General features: G+C 45.5%; 1 protein-coding gene and 1 pseudogene across 1 annotated transcript in view; one reads left to right on the top strand and one right to left on the bottom strand.

The window, feature by feature from the left end:
• The window catches only part of LOC132406291 (phospholipase D1-like), a 196,458-nt gene that overhangs the window by 18,072 nt on the left and 155,816 nt on the right, over positions 1–22,570 (top strand).
• LOC132404170 (dual specificity mitogen-activated protein kinase kinase 4-like) lies at positions 6,350–6,810 on the bottom strand (annotated as a pseudogene).

The following is a 22,570-nucleotide window of genomic DNA, read 5'->3' as shown; positions in this document are numbered from 1 at the left end:
ACACACACACACACACACACACACACACACACACACACACACACACACACACAAAAAAATGGTGGAGGAACTCAGCAGGTCTGGCGGCGTCTGTGGAGAGGAATAAACAGTTGATGTTTCAGGCAGAGGCCCTCCATCAGCACTGGAAGGGAAGGGGGAGGAAGCCAGAGTAAGACGGTGGGGGCAGGGGGAGGAGTACGAGCTGGAAGGTGATGGGTGAAGCCTGGTGGGTGGGGGCAGGAGGATGAAATAAGAAGCTGGGAGGTGATGTGTGGAAAAGGTAAAGGGCTGGAGAAGAAGGAATCTAATGTGAAAGGTGGGCCATGTGAGAAAGGGGCACTGAGGGGAGGGGAGGAGAAGAGAAGAGGTTAGACGGGAGCAAGAGTGGGGAATTGAAAAAGAGGAAAGAGAGAAGAAAATCAAGGGAAGTTTGGGAAATCGATGTTCATACCATCAGGTTGGAGGCTATCGAGATGGTATATGTGGTGTTACTTCTCCAACCTGGGAGAGGCCCATCATGGCAGTACAGGAGGCCATGAACCGGTATGTCAGATCAGGAACGGCCACTGGGATAGCCTGCTTTTTACATTAATGATTACAAAGAGTACTAGATTGACAGTGGAGGAGAGAGAAAGAAATCAAAGTCAAGAAAAATGCCAGCTACAAACAGAAGTCATCACATTTTCAAACTTAAGGCCCTCTGTTGGATTGGGTTGACCATGAATGTTGCATCCTAGCTGTCTACCTGTTGCACAAGTCTGAGCAATACGTTATGAAGAGCAAGCTATTGCTCATGCAACAGACAATCCCTCTCCACACACTCAAAGGAAAGGAAGACTCTGCTATGGTTTGGCACCAGCATCGTCGCAGGAGTTTCCAGTCATCGTTGAACTCAACACAGGACTGACTGCCTTAGCGTCTCTGTCTCCAGATTTTTCACGGGCTTTACTCCCGAAGTGGGTAGAGCTACAAGGCAGCGGAGGTTTGAGATCAGAGTTTTCCTTCTCCTCGATGAGCTAACATTGGCTGACGAGCCCCACCTGCCCAAGGTGACTGGTTTTAAGGTGCCAGTAACCTGCCTTTGCCCCGTCTCCTGTCAGTAGAGGTGGTCCTGCTGGATTCGCAGCTGAGCCATACGTGAAGGCCAGGAGCCGGACTTGGTTGTCGGAAGTTATTTGAGATGAATGCGTTGGGAGCATTTGAAAGGTAATGGGAGCTTATCCCCAATCCCCACAACCCTGAGGAAACACTTGCAAACTAGTGACCACGAAATGAGCAGGAAACACCAGAGGGACGTTTCTCTGCTGATCTGTGGTGAGTGTGTGATGTAAGCTTCTGGCAGGTGCTGGATCAGGGACCAGAAACAGTGTCTGCTGAGGAAGTGGTAAGACTTGGACGCATTTGGATAATGTGCAAAGGAGGATCAGGTGGAATACAGTACAGGGAAGTCAGAGAACATCACAACACAGAAACCTGCCCTTTGACCCATCTATTCCCTGCCAAACTATTAATCTCCTGGGTCCCATTGACCTGCACCTGGACCATAACCTCTATACCCCTCCCATCCATGTACCCATTTATCTCAAATATTGAAATCGAACCCACATCCACCATTTCCACTGGCAGCTCATTTCACACTCCCAGTGAAGGGGTTCCCCTCGTATTCCATTTCATCTTTCACCCTTAACCCATCGCCTCAAGTTCTAGTCTTAACCTACCTCAGTGGAAAGCAGCTGCTTGCATATTCCCTATCTATACCCCTCATGATTTTGTATACCTCCATACCCCTCATTCTCCTACGCTCCAGGGAATTCTCTATACCCCTCATTCTCCTACGCTCCAGGGAATTCTCCATACCCCTCATTCTCCTACGCTCCAGGGAATTCGCCATATCCCTCATTCTCCTACGCTCCAGGGAATTCGCCATATCCCTCATTCTCCTACGCTCCAGGGAATTCGCCATATCCCTCATTCTCCTACGCTCCAGGGAATTCTCCATACCCCTCATTCTCCTACGCTCCAGGGAATTCGCCATATCCCTCATTCTCCTACGCTCCAGGGAATAACTCAGGTTCTTAAGTCTTGACGACATTCTTGTAAATTTTCACTGCAGTCTTTCAATCTTATTGATCACTTTTCTGTAGGTAGGTGACCTGCACAAAGTGTGTGGTCATACCCTTTGGTAGAAAGAAAAAAGGTATAGACTATTTTCTAAACATGGAGAAAATTCAGAGATCAGACATGCAAAAGGATTTGGGAGTACTCGTGCAGGGTTCCCTCAAGGTTAACTTGCAGGTTGAGTCAGTGGCAAGGAAAGTAAATGCAATGTTAGCTTTAATTTCGAGAGGACAAGAATATAAGAGCAAGGAAGTAATGATGAGGCTTTATGAAGCATTGACTGGACTTCACTTGTTGGAGTATTGTGAGCAGTTTAGGGCTGATAGGATGCACTGGCTTTGGTGATGTCCAAAGAAGGTTCATGCGAATGCTTCCGGGAATGAAAGGGTTAATGTATGGGGAGTGTTTGATGGCTCTGGACCTGCACTCACCGGAGTTCAGAAGAATAGGGAGGAACCTTCTTGAAACCTATTGAATATTGAAAGCCTAGATAAAGTGGATGTGGAGGGGATGCCTCCTATAAAGGGGGAGTTTCCTATATTGAGCACTAGAGGGGACAGCCTCAGAATTGAGGGACGTCCCTTTAGAACAGAGATGAGAGGGAACTTCTTTAGCCAGAGGGTAGTGAATTTGTGGAATTCATTGCCACAGATGGCTGGGGAGACCAAGTCATTGGATATCTTTAAAGTGGAAGTCGATATGTTCTTGATTAGTCAGGGTGTCAAAGGTTATGAGGAGAAGGTAGGAGAATGGGGTGGAAAGGGAGAATAAAGTAATCATGACAGAATGGCAGAGCAGACCTGATGGGCCAAATGGCCTAATTCTGCACCTATAGCTTATGGTCTTGCATCTATTTTCATAGGCAGGCCAGGGGAATTGAGGCTGGCGAGGATCAGTGTGGGGATTCAGGGTAGTGTTGATGGGCTGAGTGGCCTGCCTACTCCTATCTTCTTGTGCTGTTAAAGTCAGAGACACATATCATGGAAATGGGCCCTTTGGCCTAACTCAACTATGCCAATCAAGTTGCCCATCTATCGTAGCCCATTTCCTTAAGACCAGGAGCAGAATTAGGCCATTTGGCCCATCGAGTTTGCTCCATCATTTCATCATGGCTGACCCAATTTTTCTCTTAGCCCCAATCTCCTGCCTTCTCCTTGTATCCCTTCATATCCTGACCAACCAAGTATCTATCAAACTCCGCCTTAAATATACATAAAGACTTGGCCTCCACAGTTGCCTGTGGCAAAGAATTTCACAGATTCACCACTCTCTGGTTGAAGAAATTCCTCCTCATCTCTGTTCTAAGGCTTTGTCCTCTAGTCTTAGACCCTCCCACCAGAGGAAGCATCCTCTCCATATCCACTCTATCGAGGCCCTTCACTATTCGATGGGTTTTAGTGAGGTCACCCCTCATTCTTCTGAGTTCTAGTGAGTACAAGCCCAGAGCCATCAGACGCTCTTCGTATAACAAGCCATTGAATCCTGGAATGATAGATTATTGATTAGTCAGGGCATGAAGGGATATGGAGACAAGGGTGGAGATTGGGACTGAGAGGGAAAATAGATCATCCATGCTGATCTACACCTTATGGTCTTCATGAAGCCATTGCAATCCTTAATCCACCATTGTTTGGTACAAGACATGCTGTTCAATTTTGTGCTTGTTAAAAAAAATCAAAATTATGAACAATAAAATACCGATGAATTCATTCCTCCATGATTTACTCTAATGATGAAGCAACAAAATTAAAAACAGATAATCCATTGCACTTTGTTGAGTAAAATTCAAACTTGCTTGATTATTCTCGAATATTGTTCAAAGTATTCAATTCATGTTGAGGCTTTCCTTCACTGAAGACAAAGCTGATACCTTGGGAAGTGAGGGAGGAGATTGCTGAGCCTCTGGTGATGATCTTTGTATCATCAATGAGGATGGGAAAGATTCCGGAAGATTGGAGGGTTGTGGATGTTGTTCCCTTAGTCAAGAAAGGGAGTAGAGACAGCCTAGGAAATTATATAATTGGTGAGTCTTACCTCAGTAGTTGGTAAGTTGATGGGGAAGATCCTGAGAGGCAGGGTTTATGAACATTTGGAGAGGCATAATATGATTAGGAGTAGTCAGCATGGCTTTGTCAAAGGCAGGTCGTGCTTTATGGGCCTGATTGAATTTTTTGAGGATGTGACTAAACACATTGATGAAGGAAGAGCAGTAGATGTAGTGTATATGGATTTCAGCAAGGCATTTGATAAGGTACCCCATGGAAGGCTTATTGAGAAAGTAAGGAGGCATGGGATCCAAGGGGATGTTGCTTTGTTGATCCAGAACTGGCTTGCCCTCAGAAGACAAAGAGTGGTTGTAGACGGGTCATATTCTGCATGGAGGTCGGTCGCCAGTGGAGTGCCTCAGGGATCTGTTCTGGGACCCCTACTCTTTGTGATTTTTATAAATGACCTGGATGAGGAAGTGGAGGGATAGGTTCGTAAATTTGCTGATGACACAAAGGTTGGAGGCATTGTGGATAGTGTGGAGGGCTGTCAGAAGTTACAGTGGGACATTGATAAGATGCAAAACTAGGCTGTGAAGTGGCAGATGGAGTTCAACCCAGATAAGTGTGAGGTGGTTTATTTTGGTAGGTCAAATAATTTGGCAGAATATAGTATTAATGGCAAGTCTCTTGGCAGTGTGGAGGTTCAGAGGGATCTTGGGGTCCGAGTCCATAGGACGCTCAAAGCAATTGTGCAGGTTGACTCTGTGGTTAAGAAGGCATACGGTGTATTGGCCTTCATCAACCATAGGATTGAGTTCAAGAGACGAGAGGTAATGTTACAGTTATATAGGACCCTGGTCAGACCCTGGAGTACTGTGCTCAATTTTGGTAGCCTCACTACAGGAAGGACATGGAAACCATAGAAAGGGTGCAGAGGAGATTTACAAGGATGTTGCCTGGATTGGGGAGCATGCCTTATGAGAATAGGTTGAGTGAACTCAGCCTTTTCTCCTTGGAGTGACGGAGGATGAGAGGTGACCTGAGAGAGGTGTATAAGATGATGAGAGGCATTGATCGTGTGGATAGTCAGAGGCTATCCCAGGACTGAAATGGCGAGCATGAGAGGGCATAGTTTTCAGGTGCTTGGAAGTAGGTACAGAGAAGATGTCAGGGATAAGTTTTTACACAGAGAGTGGTGAGTGCATGGAATGGGCTGCCAGCGGCGGCAGTGGAGTTGGAAACGATAGGGTCTTTTAAGAGACTCTTAGATAGGTACGTGGAGCTTAGAAAAATAGAGAGCTACGGATAAACCTGGGTAGTTCTAAGGTAAGGACATGTTCGGCACAGCTGTGTTGCTATGAGTCCTTGAGTATGATGCCTAAACTATTCTATGCAACGGAAGGAAAAGCTAGTCTAAGACAGTCTTTCCAAAATTGTACTGTGATGATGCTGTCAGCATGTGTCCTTCTATTTGATCTGAGTCATCTCCGAGTGATAGTTAAGCAATGTCCCAGCAATTTTCATATGATGTGATTACTCTTCAATATATATCCAAAGTTCAAAATGAATTTTACTATCAAAGTACATAGTGTCACTACATACAACCCTGAGGTTCATTTTCTTGTGATCATACTCAATAAACCTGTAGAATAATATCCATAGCAGAATCAATGAAAGACCACACAACTAGAGTGTTCAACCAGAGTGCAAAAAACAGCACATGTGCAAATACAAAAAGAAGAAATAATAATAAATAGATAAAAAATGACATTAGATGACACTAAAAAGTGACTTGACTTGATAAACAATACATATTGAGAACATGCGAAGAGTCCTTGAAAGTGAACGCATTGTTTGTGGGAACCAATGCAATCCCAAAAAGGCAATGAATATTTCAGGTCCGGTAAAATTCTTGTGATAGCTTGGTGACAATGAGCAAGAAGAATGCTTTGGATGGACAATTGTGGGCAGACACGACGACAATGGAATACCAATTTTTAATGCACTGTTTGAGCAAGCTAAAAATAGAAGCACTGCAATGTGTCATAAAGCAATTCTTGACATTGATTTCTGTCAGCCATTTTAAGGCCATTTTTCAGCAGTAAAATTAATCAACATACATTGGGGAAACAGGAGTAAGGGACATTTGATCCAAGATTTACCTAAAATAACTTGCCAAGTCCATCTGGCATTCCTTATACATCAAGATGAAAGAATGTTTCTGAAGCTCTTTATACTTTGGCCTATTTGAGCTCATCCTTTGTAAGGTACAAGTTAACAAAGTGGATGAAGCAGGGAGAAAAGTTCCTCTCTCCATTCTTGCTGAATTGCGGGGGAAGTCACCCTTCACTGCCTGGGTAACTCATACACTGTTCCATTTTGGGTATGGAAATTGTCTAATTCCTCTTAACTGCAGACATCTGACCACTCATTGCAGCCTTGTCTTGAAGCACTTGGATCTATTCTTTCTTATAGTCCGCATCCTGCATCCCTCATTTTTCGCAATAGAATCTTCTGTTTGTCCACTAACACCCAAATCGCAGAGTTTAATATTGCTATTTCTGTCCACAAGAATATTGGAAGGCTTGATATCTTGGTGAATTATTTTTAAGATTTCTTTTAAATAATTAAGTGCTTTCACAGTAGCTAATGTGATTTTGCCTAAGCTGTCCTCTAGGATAAAGTAATCTAATGCACCATATAGATATTGTAGAATTTGTCAAATGAGCTCCATAGATATCCTGCGATCACCATCTCAGAAGAGCTGAATAATACATGGACAGTCTAGATCATAACAACATCTAAAGCAAGGTTGAAGTCAATGAGAATGAGAGCCCAGGACAGGCTGATGTTCAGCACTTTATACCTGCGTTTGACCGCTCTCCCTCTCCCTCTCACTATCTGCTGTCAGAGAGGAGCCTGTTGCATGGATTTGTCAGTGAGGCTGTGGCCTTGTTTTGAGGGACTCTGAGGTTCACGGTGCATGTAATTCTGGATTCTGGTTGCTCTTCGAGCAGTTTGACTGGGGTATTTGATATGGACCGGGGCACTTCAGTGAGGAATAGCTCTGCGTGTGACCTGCAGTGGGTGAGCAACGCAGAGCTGAACTGAACTAAACTGAATACTACTGGACTCCCGTTTGACATTCTCTGCGCTGCCTGCTCGTTATTTTTCCATTTGCGTAATCTGTTCTTTATTTTGCGTGTTGGGTGTTTGATGATTTCCTGAACAGGTTTCATGGTGTTTCTTTGTTCCGAGGGGCGGGGGAAATCTCAGAGCTGTGTTCTGTGTATATATACTTTGGTAATAAATGTACTGTGAATTTTTGAAGCATTGAAATCCATCACAGGTTGTTTCTCTTCTTTCTCATCCACTATTAATTAAATTTGTTTCACTGTCATAACCTGCCCATTTGTGTTCTGGGCCATTTTATTCACAGAACCGTACACTCTGCATCCGATTTCCCCAATCTTTGAGGTCATCTGCGGTGAAGTCACACAATCATTCTGGAGAGATCTGCATTTTCCCTAAGGATTCAATGCTATAAGTCTGAAGCTCATTTAATTTCCGGTGATATGCAGTCTTCCACTGGAGTGGAAAGATCCAAGGTCCGGGCCCTGTTTTTGGTTGTTCCTGGACTCGTGTGGGTTTTGAAAGTGAATTCTTGTTGGATTTAACCCCGAGTCTTACTGTTGTCTTGAAGGCAGGGTTGGCAAAATTCAACTTCAATGTGTTGGGTTTTATCTGCATTCAGGAGGTTGTGTTTTGGAGCTGAATCAGTTGCTGAGGTGCTGGAGGAGACGTTGCTGTAACTGGAGTTGCTGTTGCACAGTTAATATTCCAAAGGGTGGGGTTGAGTTAGTTCTTTAAAGAAAATTGATATTTAAACTAGGAACTGCTCGAGTGGCTGGAGGTAGCACCTCTGCAGCCTGACAAAGCCATGGAAACCCACTCCCCCCCCCCACCCTATTGCAAGAGAGATCCCTCTGTGTATGAGAGATTTAAAAAAAAATGAAATGTGCAGCCCGAAAATGTAATCATAGAAAAATTCAGGAAATAATGTCACTGATAGTTGGCAAGAAATAAGCAGAAAAACAATTCCGAATTGTTTTGTACACTGTGGTTTCCAGCATTCAGACTTAATGGCAAAAACAGCGGGGAGTGACTTCACTACTTCAACAAGTTAGGATTACGAATAATTTAAAGGTATCAGCAATCATGTTCCAGTCTAAGATGGCACTACTGACATGGGTGACAGGTTACTGGTAGATCAAGAAGCAAGAAATTCGACTAAAAACCTAATGAATGACACCTTTTCTGAAGTAAGTAGTGGTAAACTATCACTGCAAGCAATGAAGAGGCGAACGAAGGTGAAGCAAATTTGGGGGATGAGCCATGCTGGTGCAGTGCAAAATTGATGCAATGGAGTTAGTATGAGCGATTCAAAGAGGCGAAGTCAAGGCAGGGGAGTTTCGATGCCTGCCCAACTAACCCGGGTGTGAAGTTGTGCCGAGTTGATTTGTAGAGGTCAAGAACAGCTTCGGGCTGGGCAACAAGGCCCATATGAATCGCTGGGTGGCATGGTGCATTTCGCTATGGCGGGGCCCTTGTCTTAATGCAAGGAACGATCGACTGTCTGGACAACTTAAACGCCAGGCCAGATAAGGCAAGGTATTGAGAGCTGAGAGTTGGGCTGATTTCTCTCACTGTCCTGCAATGGTCACTTCTCTCTCTGCAATGCTGAGGGGCTCGGAGACTGCCCCAGCTGCTGTGCTTCATGTTTGTGAGCTTCGCGACAGTTTTTCACTCCAATATGATGAACTGAGACCAAGGCTTCGGCCTACTCTGGGCTGCTCCAGGGATTCGGGCCTGTGGACTCAGTTTGGTTCAGAATGCTGTTGCTTGCAGGATTAGGGTTTTTTTTTCTCTTCCTCTGCACTTTGAGTGTTGGTCTTTTTTTTTTTACTTAGGTCTTTCAAATTTCTGGTTTCGTGGTTGCAAATAAGCAGACAAATCTCAAGGTTGTATAATTTATAAATTATTTGATAATAGTAGCCGAGATGTGGGGTTGAGATTACAAGGGAGCTGGAAAAGGCATGTAATAAGGGTAATGACACAATTATAATGGGGGTCTTCAATATGCGAGGGGATGGGGAAAAGCAGGTTGGTGTCGGATTGTAACAGAAGGAATTTGTTGAATGCCTATGAGGTGGCTTTTTACAACAGCTTGAGCTTGAGCCTACTCGGGGAAAGGAAATCTACACAATAATTCAGAGCTTAGTGTAAAGGAAGCCATAGGAGGCAGTGATTTGAGAGGCTGAAGCATCAGTCACATGTATCACAATGGAATAAAGTGAGCTACGGAGGCATGAGAGAGGAGCTTGCCCAGGTGGATTGGTGGATGATACTGGCAGGAATGACGGCAGAGCAGAGATGGCTGAAGTTTCTGGGACTAGTTTACAAGGTGTAGGATAAACATGTCACATAGAAGAAGTTGTTCTCAAATCGCAGGGCTAGCCAACGGTGGCTGACAAGGGACTGCATAAAAGGTAAGGAAAGGGCAAAAATGAGTGGGAAGTTGGATGATTGGGAAGCTTTTAAAATCCAACAAAAGGCAACTAAAAAAAGCCATAAGAATGGAAAAGATGAAATATGGAGGCAAACTAGCCAATAATATAAAGCAGGGTACTAAAAGTTTTTTTCAGTTATATAAAGAGTAAAAGGGAGGTGAGAGTTGATATTGAACCACTGGACATGATGCTGGTGAGGTAGTAATGGGGGACAAAGAAATGGCAGATGAACTTAATAAGTACTTTGCTTCAGTGTTCACTGTGGAAGACACTAGCAGAGTGCCAGAGGTTTGTGAGTGTCAGGGAGCAGGAGTGAGTGCCATTGCTATTACAAAGGAAGATGTTCCAGGAAAACTCCAAGGTCTTAAGGTGGTAAGTCACCCGGGCCAGATGGACTGCATCCCAGAGTACTGAGAGAGAGGTTGCTGAAGAGATAGTAAATGTATTGGTCATGATCTTTCAAGAATCACTTTATTCTGGCATGGTCCTGAAAGACTGGATGATTGTAAATGTCATTCCACTCTTTAAGAAGAGTGGAAGGCAAAAGAAAGGAAATTATAGGCTAGTTAGCGAAACTAGAGTGGTTGGTAAAGTGTTTTGTTAAGGATGAGATTTCAGGGTACATGGAGACTAATGATAAAATAAATCAAAATCAGCAGGGTTTCTGTAAAGGGAAATCTTGCCTGACAAAATAGAGTTCTTCGAGGAAGTAACAAGCAGGGTGGACAAAGGAGAGGCAGTGAATGTCATTTACTTGGATTTCCAGAAGGCATTTGATAAGGTGCCACACATGCGGCAGCTTAACAAGATAAAATCCTATGGCATTGCAGGAAAGGTACTGACATGGATGGTGGAATGGCTGATGGGTAGGAGGCAGTGAGGGGGAATAAAAGTGGCTTTTTCTGGTTGGTTGCCTGTGACTAGTGGTGTTCCTCGTGGGTCAGTTTTGGGGCTGCTTCTTTTCACATTGTTTGTCAGTGATCTAGACAGTGGAATTGATGACATTGAGGCAAAGCCTGAAGACAGGTGGAGGGGTGGGTAGTGCTGAGAGATGGGTGGAGGGGTGGGTAGTGCTGAGAGATGGGTGGAGGGGTGGGTAGTGCTGAGAGATGGGTGGAGGGGTGGGTAGTGCTGTGAGATGGGTGGAGGGGTGGGTAGTGCTGTGAGATGGGTGGAGGGGTGGGTAGTGCTGAGAGATGGGTGGAGGGGTGGGTAGTGCTGAGAGATGGGTGGAGGGGTGGGTTGTGCTGAGAGATGGGTGGAGGGGTGGGTAGTGCTGAGAGATGGGTGGAGGGGTGGGTAGTGCTGATCGGTCAGGGCATCAAGGCTATGGCAAGAAGGCAGATATACGGAGTTGAGTGGAAACCGGGATCAGCCATGATGAAATGGCAGAGCAGTCTCGATGGGCTGAATGGTCTAACTCTGCTCCTATGTCTTATGGTATTATAATGAATATACCTTGAATCATGTTGAAAATGAAACTGAAGGTTTGGAGATTGCAATCGTCAAAAGCATTGTATGAAGGCACTGTGCGAATTTGTTCAATCAAAAGAACACAGTAGTGTACACTGGAGAGATTCCTCCATCTGTAATGGTGAGGAACTAATACACTTTTCATAATACCGTAGAAGTATCTGTAGTTCTCTAATTTATTCTATATTTAATTTAAATACATAATTTTGAGTCACTTAAATGGTAGCTTGTCTTTTTTTACAATGCCTTTTTAACAATTTCTATGAAACTAGCAAATATGAGCAACCGTTTAATTGGGCCAAACTAGTGGTCTCAATGTGTCCCAATTAACCAGAATGCACTATATATATATTTTAAAATAAATAGTGCAAAAAGAGAGCAAACTCAGCAGTTGTTCCTGCATCCACTTCTGGCAGCCCATGTAACCTATGTACCTCAACTTGCCCCTCCGATCCCCTTTGAACATATCTCCCACCTTGCTGCTGTGCCCTCTAGTTTTAAACAACGCAGGCAAAATGCTGGAGGAACACGGCAGGTCAGGCAGCATCTATGGAGAGGAATAAACAGTCAATGTTTCGAGCCTGGACCCTTCGTCAGGATTGGAAAGGAGGAGGCAAGAATGCAGAATATCAAGGTCTCAGCTTGAACTATCAACTCTATTCATTTCCATAGATGCTGCCTGACCCGCTGAGTTCCTCCAGCGTTTTATGTGTTGCTCTGGATTGCCAGCATTAGAGAAATCACTTAATCTTAGAGTATGATCCCTCTAGGTTTTGACTCCCCGACCCTGGGGAAAGTCTGTAACCACCCACCTCATTGACACCCCTCAGTATTTCACATTTCCCCCCACATGCAGAACTCATGTAGCCCTGCAGCCTGGGGCTCCGGAGATCAGAGTTCAACTCCGGCATCGTCAGTACACTCTCCCCGGGTTTCTTCTGGGTATTCCAGTTCCCTCTCACAGTCCAAAGGCATATCTGTAAATTGTCCCATGATTAGGCCAGGGTTAAATCAGGGGATCAGGGGCAGCTCGAGGGCCAGGAGGGCCTATCTGCTCTGAATCTCAATAAATAAATAATTCTTGGAGATGTGAGGATTGAGAGTTTAATCGGCCCTAGTGTGTGAGTGGGGGTTAAAATCCAGAAACGGTGATGTGAATGTGGGGGGGGGTACAAATGAAATGAAATGTTGGCTTGGTGATAATAGGTGACATTAAGGCACAGGAACAGAATTAGGCCATTTGGCCCATCGAGTCTGTTCTGCCAGTCTATCTTGCCTGATTTATTATCCCTCTCAACCCCATTCTGCTGTCTGTTCCCTGTAATCTTTGACAACCTGACTAATCAAGAGCCTATCAGACTCTGCTTTAAATATACCCAGTGGCTTGGCCTGCACAGCCATTTGTGGCAATGAATTCCACAGATTCACCATTCTCTGGCTAAAGAAATTCCTCCGCATCTCTGTTCTAGGTATTCTGTCCTCAGTCCTCCTCAGTTCTGTTCTAAGGTGTTTGGAGATAGGCTGAGCAGAAGCTTGATAGGCTCAAGGGCCTGTTACAATACATTAACATCCTATGCCAATCACAGTTTGCACTTTTATAATGCAGCATATTGCATGTCTTTCAGAGGTTAATCAGCCATTCCCCAATGAATTGAATGAATTGAGCTAGAGGTGGGGGTTCCAGAAGCAGGAGGAGAAGAGAGGGGAGAGTTTCAGAGCTTTACTCGCGCACACAATCAGAGACAGGTTTATTATCACTGACGTACATTGTGAAATTTGTTGTTTTGTGGCAGCAGTACAGTGCAAGAAATTTTTTTAAAAGTACGATAAGGAAGTTTTACAAAATAAGTTGTGTGAAAAGAGAGCAAAGCAGTGAGGTTGTTCAAGAACCGCTGGGAAACCTGATGGTAGAGGAGAAGAAGCTGTTGCTGGAACTTTCAACATGTCTTCAAGCTCCTGTACCTCCTCCCTGATGGCAGCAATGAGAATGAGGTGATGGGGATCCTTAACGATGGATGCCGCCTTTTTGAGGCATCACCTTTAGGAAAGGACATCAGTGCTGGGGAGGCCATTGCCCATGATGGAGCTGGCTGAGTAAATAAACCTGTACCGCTTTTTCCGATCCTGCGCAGTGGCCCCTCCATACCAGACAGTGATACAGCCTGTCAGAATGCTCTCCACGGTCCATCTGTTGAAATTTGCCAGAGTCTTTGGTGACATACCAAAAGCTCACAAGCTCCAAATGAAGTATAGCTGTGGTCGTGCCTCATTGTGACTGGATTAGTACACTGAGCCAAGGATAGATCCTCTGAGATGTTGACGCCTGGCTACTTGAGATTGCTCACACTTTCCACTGCTGATTGTTCTACAGATGAAGGCATGGTCACAAGTGAGAGGGCAGCTCAGGTTTGCAGAGAACAGCAGAGGGTTAAAGATTGGAACGGTTTTGCAGACTACCCGAAGATGACCGTGGGAAGTTGAGGCAGACAGAAAACAATGAGCAGTAGGAATCTGTGCTGAGGCTGACCAGATTTTAGGAGCTTCTGCAAGCAAGTAAAGAGCAAGAAATTAGTAAACTTTACACTGGGCCTAGAAGCTGAGACGGGAATTTCTAAGAGGAAATGAGGAAGTTACTTTGCATCTCTGCTCATAGCGGGGACTTGAAAAGCGCAGCAAGTAAAGAGGAAAATGAGTTGGGCAGTACAGCTTGAAGCAGTTGTCATCACGGGGTGAACTATGAGCACCAAACAATGCTTCCAAGTTTGGCCGTACTTCATCTGAGAGTCTGTTGGGGTCATCCACTGTATTCAGTATGGCCACCATAACATCAGTGACCGATGTAGATTGGAAACACCTTCGTGGAGCACCTTCATTCAGTGTGCTGCCGAAAGGAAGAATTCCTGCTGGCCACCCATTCCCATTCTACGTGTTTGGCCATCATGTGGCTCTGGTTGGTGGAGCGACACATCATATTCTGCCTCAGCAGCCTCTAACCTGATGGCTTGAGCACTGTTTTCTGCAGCTTTTGGTAGTTTCTGTCTCTTTCAACCTTTCTCTCTTTTTCCATTCCCCATTTTCTGATTCACCTCCCCCGGTTCTCCTCGTCCCTCCCTTTCTCCCATGATCCACTCTCCTCTCTTATCAGATTCCTCTTTCTTCAGCCTTTTATCTCATCTACCTTTCACCCCCCAGCTTCTCACATCATTCTCACTCCCCCATCCACCTGTCACCCCCAATTTCTCACATCGTTCTCACTCCCCCATCCACCTGTCACCCTCTAGTATGTATTCCCCCCTTAACCTTCCATGTTGTATCTCTGAATAAAACATGGAACAGTACAACAGAGGTACAGGACCTTCGGCCCTCAATGTGGTGCTGAACTATTTAAACTAGCAATTAGATAACTAAACTAATCCCCTCTGCCCACACAATGTCTTCATCTGTACATTCATGTGCTTATCGTATCTGCTCCTCCGACACTAAGGTATCGATTTCTGGGCATCAAATACTCAACTTCTCCCAGCCTCCTTTATAGATAGATCTGTATAGCACAGAAACAGGCCTTTCAGCCCAAAATGTTGTGCCAAAACAGTTAAATTAGTAATGAAGTGACCAACTAAAGTAATCTTTTCTGCCTACACAATGAACATATCCTTTCATCTTTCTCACATCCACCTGCCTTTCTAAAAATCTCTAATGTTTCTGCCTCTACCACCACTCCAGGCGGTGCATTCCAGACACCCACCCCTCTCTGTGGGGGGGGGGGAGCCCTGTCCCTCACATCTGCTTTGAAAATATTCCTATCCACAGAAATGCCTATCAATGCTAGTCCCATTTGTCCATGTTTGGCCCATATTCCCCTAAACCTTTCTCTATCCTTGCACTTGTCAAAGTGTCCTTTAAGCAATGTAATGATACTTGTCAGTACCATATCCTCCGGCAGCTCGGTCTATAGACTCACCACCCTGTATGTGCAAAGTGTTCCCCCAGGCACAGGTGACATAGTGGTTAGCACAATTTACAGCACCAGTGATCATGGTTCAATTCCCACTGCTCCCCATAAGGAGTGTGTGTGTTCTATTTGTGACCATGTGGATTTCTTCCGGGCGCTCTGTTGTCTTCCCAAAGCGTACCTGTTAGGGTTAGTAAGTTGTGAGCGACACTTGCGGGCTGCCCCAGCACATACTCGAACTGTGTTGGTTGTTGATGCAAAAGCAATATATTTCTCTGTATGTTTTGATGTGCATGTGACAAATTAAACTAATCTCTTTCGTCTTCAAAGTGGGCCATCAGGTCCCCTTTAAATCTTTAGGGGAAAAAACTGTGACCTTTTCATCTCATTTCTGTCCTTCATAGTGTTATTAACCTCTGTCAGGTCACCCTTCAGTCTCCTTCACTCAGTCGCAGCCTATCCAGTCTCCCTCCAGTCCCAGTGACATCCTTGTGAAACTTTCCTGCACTCTCCCTCTCTCACGTTGAAGTTGTACAACACATTGGTGAGGTTGAATTTCAAGTATTGTGTGCAGTTCTGGTCACCTACCTGCAAGAAAGATGTTATTGATATTGACAGAGTGCAGGAAAAATTTATAAGGGTGATGCCAGGACGTGAGGACCTGAGTTATACGGAGAGGTTGAATAGGTTCGGACTTTATTCCCCAGAGTGCAGGAGAATGAGGGGAGATTTAATAGAAGTATACAGAATGATGAGGGGTATAGATAGGGTAAGTGCAAGCAGGCTTTTTCCCCTGAGGTTGGGCGAGAGTAGAACTAGAGGTCGTGGGTTAAGGGTGAAAGGTGAATTGTTTAAGGGGGAACTGAGAGGGAACCTCTTCACTCAGAGGGTGGTGAGGGTGTGGAACGAGCTGCCAGGGCAAGTTATGGATGTGATTTTGATTTCAATGTTTAAGAGAAATGTGGATAGGTACACGGATGGGATGGTAGGGAGGGTGACGGTCCAGGTGCAGGTCGATGGAAGCAGGCAGATTTGGTTCAACGAGGACCAGATGAACCACAGGGTCTGCTTCTGCCCTGTAGCATTCTGAGACGCAATGACTGAACAGTAAGAGATAAAATTATTGAGAGATGAATGTTTTTTGGCAGAAGAAACATTTTGTGACTGGTTTGGAACTGTTCAAAGGCTGTGTAATCTCCTGCAGCTCAGGTGAATGGTACAGCCAGGAACCACTGCTTTAATGAGTCATTAATGAGGCACTTGGCCACGAATTTTAATCTTCCCACAGATCCATAAATCTTTATGGCACAACAGGATCTGAACTTGGCAATGAGGAAACAAAAATAAATTATCTCCGGCACTGGAAACAAAGAAAATAGCCAGTGAACCAACAGCTAGAGACTGAAACGGGGATCTAATTAACCTTAACATAGTACCGTAAATTAAACTGTGTGGTTGGGAGCAGGGGAGCACTTTGTGAATATTGAGCATAATTTGGTGAGTTTCAAGGCATTGAAGAATACGAGTCTCTCTAGTTCTGGATATCTCAGAGATGGGACTACAGCCCTCCACATTTTATATCATCCATGTGTCAATCTAAGAGTCTCTTAAATGTCCCTTATGTACCAGCATTCCAGCCGGGCATTTCACACATCTACCACTCTTTTGGAAAAAAATGACTTTGACATCTCCTTTTCCTTTCTTCCAATCACCTTTAAATCATTCCCTCTCGTATTAGCTTTTACCATTCTGGGAAAATGACACTGATAGTCCACTCTGTTAGCACCTCTTATCACCTCTAGCAAATTACCTGTCTTCCACCTTTGTTCTATAGGGAAATTCCCTAGCACACTCAACCAAGTGATCCATTCCTGTAGCCTATCTAACAGCCTGTCTAGTAGCCCACCTACCAGATGGAGATGCAACTTGGCAGGGTGCTCTCAATGGTGCTCCTGTAAAACACATTTCTGATGGGGTCGGGGAGCCTTGCTTTACTTTGTCTGTGGAGACGCTGCTGTGCTGCCTTGTTCAGGGAGACGATATCAAGGGACCGGCTGAGGTCAGACATGATGTGAATCCCCAGGAACTTGGTGCACTTAACTCTTTCTATGGAGGAGCCATGTATTCGCAGAGGCGGATGATCTGATTTTCAGACATACATGTGACAACTAAAGCTGATCTTTAATCTTTCTAAGTACTTCCAAATGATAATGTGACACACAGGTCTTATTATTATTGTCTCTGAGGAAATGGCAACACTTCTCCAATCATTCTCATTCCTGGAGGAGTGTGTGTGGGAGTCCTTGGCTTGACAATGTGATCACCGCACTAATAGTTGCAACCAATTAACCCAATGTCAGGGATTGTCCTGTAAAATTTGACTGAAGATTACCTTTCACTTGTCATATGGATATCAAAACCCTCCGAGCATTTGGAGAAGCATAGCAGATTTGCGAGCAATGGTCGTGTAGCGTTTAGGGTGACACCATTGCAGTCGGAGCTCGAAGTTCAATTCCAGCACCTTCTTTAAGTAAGTTTCCTTATGAGGAAAGGTTGAGTGGGCTGAGGTGTTTCTCTTTGGGCTGAGGTGACACGATGATAAGAGGCCTAGATCAAATGGATAGCCAGAGACTTTCTCCCAGGGTTTCCCTGGTTACTCAACTTTTAACACTGCTGGAGCTTACCATTTCAATCTACGTTGAACTTGAAAATCTTGCTCCTCATATCACAGTTAACCTTCCTGACCTCTCTAATCTTAAGCAACACACGCAAAATGCTGGAGGAACTCAGCAGGTCAGATTCATTTATGGAAATGAATAAACAGTTTCGGGCTGAGACCATTCATCAGTACTTCCAGTCTTAAAAGCATATCCTCTGGTATTTGGTATTTTTACCGGGGGCAAAAGATTCTGACTGTCTACCTAACAATGCCTGTCATGATTTTACGGGTCTCTCTCAGGTCTTCCCTCAGCCTCCGCACTCCAGGGAAAACAACCCAAGTTTGTCCAACCTCTCCTTTTACCAGTTCGAGAATCTTCAATTCCTTGTATCGTCTCTAATTCTGACACCTTCCAAACTGAACCGCATCATGGTTGGTGGTCTTGGGCACCGGCAATTGGAACACCTTGCCTAAATCTCTCTCCCTTTCTATATCTCTCTCCTTCTCTGAGACCCTCTATAAACTCTACCTCTATAAAATATGGACCATAGAACAGGTACAACACAGAAACAGGTCCTTTGTCCCACAAATATTATGTTGAACTCATTAGTTGGCCATTTGATTATTAATCTAAACTAATTTCCCTGCCTACACAATGTCCATTATCCTCACATTCATGAGCCTGTCTAAACGTCTCTCAAGTCCCTAATGATTCTGCCTCTACTGCCACCCCAGGCAGGGCATTCCAGGCATCCACCACTCTCTGTGTGTGTTTTTAAAAAAAAGGAAAAACAACTTGCCCATCATATCTCCTTTTAAGTTACTCCATCTTGCCTTAAGTGCATGCCCTCTGCTATTAGACATTTCCTTATACAAGTTGTAAACTCAGCCAGCTCCATTACGGGGCACTAGCTTCCCCAGCTTCGAGGACACCTTAGGTGATGCCTCAAGAAGGAGGAATCCTTCATTAAGGACCCGCGTCACCCAGGACATGCCCCCTTCTCATTGCTACCACCAAAGAGCCTGGAGACACACTCAGTGCTTCAGGAACAGCTTCTTTCCCCTCCGCATCGGATTTCTGAATGGACAATGAACCCATGCACACTACCTCTATTTTTTTTTGCTCCCTTTTTACACTCTGTGGTGAACTACATATACCTGTCTTGACATGCCCCCCCCCCCCGCTGACTGCTCCTGTGGCTCCTCCCACAGACCCCTGTATAAAGGCGATTGGAGACTCCGCCCTGGCCTCTGTCTCCAGGATGCAGTGTGGTGGTCAATTGCTGCTTGTTCTTTCTTCCAGCCAATAAAAGCCTATATCTCGCCTCATGTCTCCGTGAGTTATTGATGGTGCATCACACTCCTTGCTTAATTTAATTTTTATGCATCTTGCTTCTAGTTTTGTGCTGCAGTGCAGTGCTGTTACAGAACAATAAATTTCTCAGCATGTGCTGGTGACATTAAACCTGACTGATTCAGATTACATTGATACTGTCTGACCTGCTGAATTCCTTCGGCACTTTGTGTGTGTTGCTCAAGAATTACAACAGGGAGTGGGTGGGTAGCCAGCAATAACACACTTGCATACGGACTTCGTACACTGATGGGAGGAGATTGTGGAGTTTATGCGACTGGGGATAGGGTTGTTTTTATCCTTTGTGAAACATGATATTTTCTTCATTACCCATATGAAAATGCCTCGAATGGGTGGGGAGGGCCTCCTTCTGGACCCTGTATTAAAGCAATGGCTTTAGAAAGGCATCGGTCAGGCCACTGGAGTACTGTGAGCAGTTTTGGGCCCCATATCTGATCCATCATCTATATTATTCTCACTACTACCATTAGGCAAAAGGCACAGGAGACTTAGGTCCCACACCACCAGGGTCAGGAACAACCATCAGACTTCTGAACCAGCACGGGTAACTTCACTCACCTCAACTCTGAACTGATTCCACAACCTACGGTCTCACTTTCAATGTTCTCAATGTCATACCGTACAGTACCGTGCAAAAGTCTCAGATGGCTGAGCTCTCTATCTATATACTGCCCCAGACTCTGCACAGTGCTGTATTTGTCAATGTGGAGCAGAGAGCGAGTTTGTAAATCTGGTGGGAGCAAAGGATACTGGGAATGGCGAAGGTAGAGTGGCACAGGAGGGGTATGGGAGAGGTGGCAGAGTCCCAGGGATGGGGGTAGGTGCAGGTGCAGGCACACCAGCCCTGAGACACGAGCAAGGTCATTTGATGACAAACAGTTAGATTATTGATCATTACAGAATGCTTCCCACTCCCTCCCCTCTCCCTGCCCCTTTCCCCAAACATGGTTCCCTTCTCCCTGTCCCCTTCCCCCTCTCAGTCCACAATAGAGACCCATATCAGAAACCGGTTAATCGACACTCTCCCTATTTCATGATCTCATGAGAACACATATCTCATGAAATGTGTTTATTTTTTGCTGCAGCAGTACAGTGCAAAACGTAAAATAGTGCGAATGTCAGGCTCCCCAGCTATATATATTTCATCAGTCAGTGATGGGGGAGGGTCCTGGGCTGTGGGAGGGGATTCACTGGGGGAGTGTCCTGGGCTGTGGGAGGGGATTCACTGGGGGAGTGTCCTGGGCTGTGGGAGGGGATTCACTGGGGGAGAGTCTGTGGTCTGTGGGAGGGGATTCACTGGGGGAGTGTCCTGGGCTGTGGGAGGGGATTCACTGGGGGAGTGTCCTGGGCTGTGGGAGGGGATTCACTGGGGGAGTGTCCTGGGCTGTGGGAGGGGATTCACTGGGGGAGAGTGTCCTGGGCTGTGGGAGGGGATTCACTGGGGGAGTGTCCTGGGCTGTGGGAGGGGATTCACTGGGAGAGTGTCGGTGATGGGGGAAGAGTGTCCTGGGCTGTGGGAGGGGATTCACTGGGGGAGTGTCCTGGGGTGTGGGAGGGGATTCACTGGGGGAGTGTCCTGGGCTGTGGGAGGGGATTCACTGGGGGAGAGTCTGTGGTCTGTGGGAGGGGATTCACTGGGGGAGTGTCCTGGGCTGTGAGAGGGGATTCACTGGGGGAGTGTCCTGGGCTGTGGGAGGGGATTCACTGGGGGAGTGTCCTGGGCTGTGGGAGGGGATTCACTGGGGGAGAGTGTCCTGGGCTGTGGGAGGGGATTCACTGGGGGAGTGTCCTGGGCTGTGGGAGGGGATTCACTGGGAGAGTGTCGGTGATGGGGGAAGAGTGTCCTGGGCTGTGGGAGGGGATTCACTGGGGGAGTGTCTGGGCTGTGGGAGGGGATTCACTGGGGGAGTGTCCTGGAGTGTCCACGCATTTTGTGTGTTGTTCTGGATTTGCAGTGTCTGAGGAATTTCACTTGCTGTCCCTTCCTGCCCCGGTGCCTCAGTGCAGTGAGGGAGCTCCATATCTACCTTGACGTTCCTCCACTCAAAATTCAAAGTCAATTTATTTTCTAGATACATACATGCCACCATATAGAACCCTGAGATCCATTTTCTTGCAGGCATACTCTACAAATCTACAGGATAATAACCATAATGGAGTCGATGACAACCACGTCAGTCTTGTTCTGATGCTGATGCCTCTCAGGAGTGAGTAATTGAGGTTGGGACCTCCATCCTCGGCCGTTTGCTCACTCTCTGCTGAAGGCTGATGTCACTTCCCCATTCACACTGCTTTCTGTTTACCTCATCCTGGTGACTGCATCACGTGTCTCCCTGCTTCTGCCTTTCCATCCTGCTGGTCAGCTGACACTTCTGTCTTCCTGGTTCAAGTTTATTCATGACATGTACAATGAACAGTTATTAACCTTCAGTCGTCAGGCTCCTGAACCAGAGGAGATAACTTCACTCACCCCGACACTGAAACATAGATAGAAACCCTGCAGCACAATACGGGCCCTTCGGACCACAAAGCTGTGCCGGACATGTCCTTAGCTTAGAACTACCTAGGCTGACCCATAGCCCTCTATTTTTCTAGTCTCCATGTACCTATCCCGGAGTCTCTTAAAAGACCCTATTGTTTCCATCTCCACCACCGCCACTGGAAGCCCATTCCATGCACTCACCACTCTCTGTGTAAAAAGAACTTACCCCTGACATCTCCTTTGTATATACTTTCAAGCACCTTAAAACTGTGCCCTCTCATGCTAGCCATTTCAGCCCTGGGAAAAATCCTCTGACTATCCACACGATCAATGCCTCTCGTTATCTTGTACACTTCTATCAGGTCACCAATCATCCTCCTTCACTTCAAGGAGAAAAGGCCGAGTTCACTCAACCTATTGACATAAGGCATGCTCCCCAATCCAGGCAACATCCTTGTAAATCTCCTCTGCACCCTTTCTATGGTTTCCATGTCCTTCCTGTAGTGAGACGACCAGAACTGAGCACAGTACTCTCAAGTGGGGTCTGACCAGGGTCCTATACAGCTGCAACATTACCTCTCGGCTCCTAAATTCAATTCCATGATTGATGAAGGCCAATACACCTTACGCCTTCTTAACCACAGAGTCAACCTGTGCAGCTGCTTTGAGTGTCCTATGGACTCGAACCCCAAGACCCCTCTGATCCTCCACAATACTAAGTGTCTTACCATTAATACTACATTCTGCCATCATATTTGAACTGTTCTGGCAAACTATGGACTCACTTTCAAGGACTCTTCATTTAATATTCTTGATATTTATTGCTTATTTATTAATAATAATAATTACTATTATTATTTCTATTTCTATTTGCACAATTTTTCTTTTGCGTATTGGATGTTTTTCTGTCTTGTGTGTGTGGTCTTTCATCGATTCTATTGTGTTTCTTTCTA

Source organism: Hypanus sabinus, chromosome 2 (genome assembly GCF_030144855.1).
Source record: "Hypanus sabinus isolate sHypSab1 chromosome 2, sHypSab1.hap1, whole genome shotgun sequence".
NCBI lineage: Eukaryota > Metazoa > Chordata > Chondrichthyes > Myliobatiformes > Dasyatidae > Hypanus > Hypanus sabinus.
The sequence above is the reverse complement of the archived record's forward strand: the minus strand, read 5'-3'. Positions and strand labels throughout refer to the sequence as shown.